The sequence below is a fragment of the Phalaenopsis equestris genome, unplaced genomic scaffold (genome assembly GCF_001263595.1).
Source record: "Phalaenopsis equestris unplaced genomic scaffold, ASM126359v1 Scaffold209189, whole genome shotgun sequence".
Classification (NCBI taxonomy): domain Eukaryota; kingdom Viridiplantae; phylum Streptophyta; class Magnoliopsida; order Asparagales; family Orchidaceae; genus Phalaenopsis; species Phalaenopsis equestris.
In genome coordinates this window covers 187,156-190,953 of record NW_018228370.1, presented here as the reverse complement: position 1 = coordinate 190,953, position 3,798 = coordinate 187,156, and positions in this window count along the sequence as shown.

The following is a 3,798-nucleotide window of genomic DNA, read 5'->3' as shown; positions in this document are numbered from 1 at the left end:
CCCTCAAAATTGAAGCCAAACATTAGGATAGCTTAGCTTGGGAAGTCACCGAGGTTCTCCTCTAGATCCATGACATCCCCTAGTTCTTCCTCCTTTGGACTCTACAACAAAATGTTCCAAATTTGAACCAATCCCCTTTCACACCTCTATGTCCGATCTCATTGAAAATTCCTACCCATTGAAACTCCTTGAAGATAATATTTCTTGATTTTTATCGAGAGTTTTCTTAGGCGACTTTGGTCATTTAAGATGTAATTAACTATAGAGGCTTGCTCTTCTAGGAAACATGTCTGAACCCAGCTTACTATAAACCCTATTTAATTTTTTATATTAAATAGAGGAATTTGTCGACAAATATAAAGGTTTCGCGGACCAAACATATGTCATATATTTCTTTATTTTATTTGGGCGAGCCTCATCCTCAAGTCTTGTGTTTATCCTTCGGGATAGATACAGGAATAGATACAGAATGCTCTTTCATCTAAACTATGAAAAATATGGGGTCAGTTTGATTTCATATTTTTCTAAAACTAAATATATATGTAAATTAAAACGTCCTTCCAAAGCGTGCGACGGGATTTTGATTCTGGTGACCGACATACTCATTACCCACATATTTCAAATTCTTTTCTTCTTATGAATTTGACACTATAATTAATATTATCACGGGCAGTGTCGTATTTGATAATTCTTCCCCATAACATTCATTATGTCATATCCATGTTTATCTATTCAGCTTTTGAGATGGTTTGTCATTGGTCAATTTATCTTTAGAGCAAGTCATTCATCTCAAGTGAGTCAATCTCTTGGGTCGTAAGGTGAATTGAGTTTCTTAGCAAGCAGATGAGTGATCTCAACTAAGTTTCACTCTCGTGTGTTGATCGCCATAGATGAACTATTGATCATAATTCACTGAGTGAGTTATTTGAATTATTGGTATGATCTAGTCATCCTAGCAATTTGTCTGGCCTTTCATTTGGACTCTTGCTCTAGAGTTGGTGCTGGGTTGAGAAACTTAGTAGTTTGCTTTAGGGATATACATTTAGTTTGGCTCAAAAAATTATCTGGTTCCTACTCCTAGGTTCAATTAAATGGCATTCGGCTATACATATTTAGTTCTACGATTCTCTTTCCTCTTTAATGACAAAGTGCAAAAGTGTAAGAGAATAATTGTAGCAATAGTAATTGTTATTTTTTTGAGCAATGTTAATGATATTGTTTCATTGAATTTAATGACATTAAATAACTTTATTGAGGTTTGTTCCTTCATCTCCTATAAATATGGTGAAAGGATATCAGCTGATTCACTCTTACATCTTCAAGCATTAGATTTTTTTCCTTCTTTTGAGTCACACTTTCTTAGTTTTGTACAAATGGAAAATATCTCAAAAGACTACACAGATATTCCTACGTTTGAGCTCCTTGAGGGCTTTTCCGTTAAAAGTAGAGAGATGACTAAGAGGAAGAAAGTAGTGAAAGGATAAAAAAAATACTTCAACCACATCTTGTGAGCAGGCTCTTCTGTAATTCTATTTGGTAATTTTAACATTGTAGCGAAGGCTCCATTCATGGATCCAGCGGCTCTGGTTACAGGGTCGTTTGGGATGTTGCAGATCATCTTGTACATAAGTTATTTGTTAGCATTACGCATGTTTACTGGATATTAATGAACAAACTATTTTATAGTTAACTTTACATTTATCAAGCTCACAAGTGATCGCCAAGTGGGAGAAGAGCATCCCCAAAGTGATAATGCAAGAGAATTGAATTTGAACATTTCATTTGATTTATTCAGGAAAAAGAATGACTCGACGATGAAGAAAATCAAACCAAGAGCACTTGATGAAGTCCTCTTAAGGACTAAAGAATTTATAACCAGCATTGCAGATGCGAGTTCACCATCCAAAGATGTGTTGTTTTTCTAACTTCTTGATAGTTTTGAGTGAATTAAATATTCTACTAATTTATTTACGTGTGAGTCTATAGATAAATCCCCATAAGTTGCTCCAAAAGCCACTTTGATCAGATTCTCACATTTCTGCTAGGGAATTTATGTGTTGGAGAGGGACAAAAAATAGATGGAGTCTCTGTAGAGTGATTCCTGGATACCTAATGCTTATGCATAGTATAACAATAGTTCTGATGGTATTTTTCACTTATGTTTCCTTATTTTGCAACAAAACCAAAAACTTGATCTTGAAGAAAAATAATAATTTAACTTTTTAATTTATATATACTTATATTGGGATACTACACAAGTATACGCATCGTTGTCAAGTAATATATGACTTTTGATTAAGACCTGAATATCGTATCGAACCCACAGAGTATGCAATATGCAACTTTTAGAAAGTTTTGGAAGATTATGCAATATGCACTTTTAAAAAGATAATTACATTTTTAAAAAGATAATTACTTAAAGTAAAAATGATTTTTGTAGGAATTTAAAATTAAAATATTTTTGGTATTTCTTATATGTTTTAACAAAATAATAAAAAAATAACTAAAGTTTTTGTAGAAGAAAAATATTTAATATGAAAATAACTTTCTTCTTATCATGAATCAGTAATAAGAATAGGAATTCTATTGTAGAAGTATGCAAATTGTGTTGTGTCAAATATGAGAAATAATATTTTTTACCCTTAGTAGAGATGCTATAAAGAACATTGACTAATTTAAAGTTTGAGTAGTTCTGAAGATCGGCTAGGCAGGGGAGATACTAGCTCTCACTCTAGAATTCCCTCAATTCCCTCCACCTGGGGGCTAACATTCTCGTATCAGAACCTAAGATAATAAACCAAGTTGGGGGCTTTAACCTGTCACTTTAATGTCCTCTAACTCTACACCCATCAATGAATATTTCATTGTTTATTTGCACTCAATAATATGAACTACATTCTCATTCATACAACCTCATGTGATTCTTTCCAATTGTTGACTGAGACAATACCAGCCCTATTCTTACAGGTTCTCACAACAAATTTTAACATCTGGATTGGTCAAATCAAGAGGTAAATGAGGTGCATGGATTTAAATCATCACAATTTTTTCCAACATTAAAGATCAATACTCTCCACAACTTCCATCCAAAACTTAATTACTTATCATTTTAAGAAGAAAGATAAAAAAACTACTCAGAATCTATGAAGAATACACAGTCACACATGAGTTTAAAAGTAGAAATCATCCGCACAAAAAAGAAATCTAAATTAAAATCAAGTGTAGTCAGAAAGATAAACACTTATCTTAAATCCTCTCCACAAAATGTCTTGAAATTCCTTTGAATTCTCTTCATTCACTCACAATGCAAACTAAACACTGAAAATAAAATAAAAAGAATGTGGTCGGCGGCGGCGACGGACTTGAATGAATGATGGATGTAAATTTTATGGGTGGATGGACTCTTATCTTGATGATCCAAGTTTTCTTTTAATAAAAATCCAAAAGGCGCCTTGGTTTCCCTTCAAAATGTGTCTTTATTTAACGAATCTTCTAGAAGTTGACTCCTCAAAAGCCAATTGAATGAATTTTCGTGTCCATGGGCTATTTCCCACGTTTTTTTATCAAGGGTTGCTTCAAACACCTCTTCAAAAGTCCGCTCCAATTAAATACAACCACCTATTAAGCCAATGGGTGCCTCAAAAACCTCTTTGAAATTCATGAAAATCGATTTTACTCGTCTAGTAACTGCTAGTGGCGCTTAAGCGTGGGGTCTCGGCGCTTAGGCGTGGCCTTATTTGTTTAACCGGTGCTTAAGCGCCGGATCTGGCGCTTAGGCGCCAAAACTCTTTTGCACAA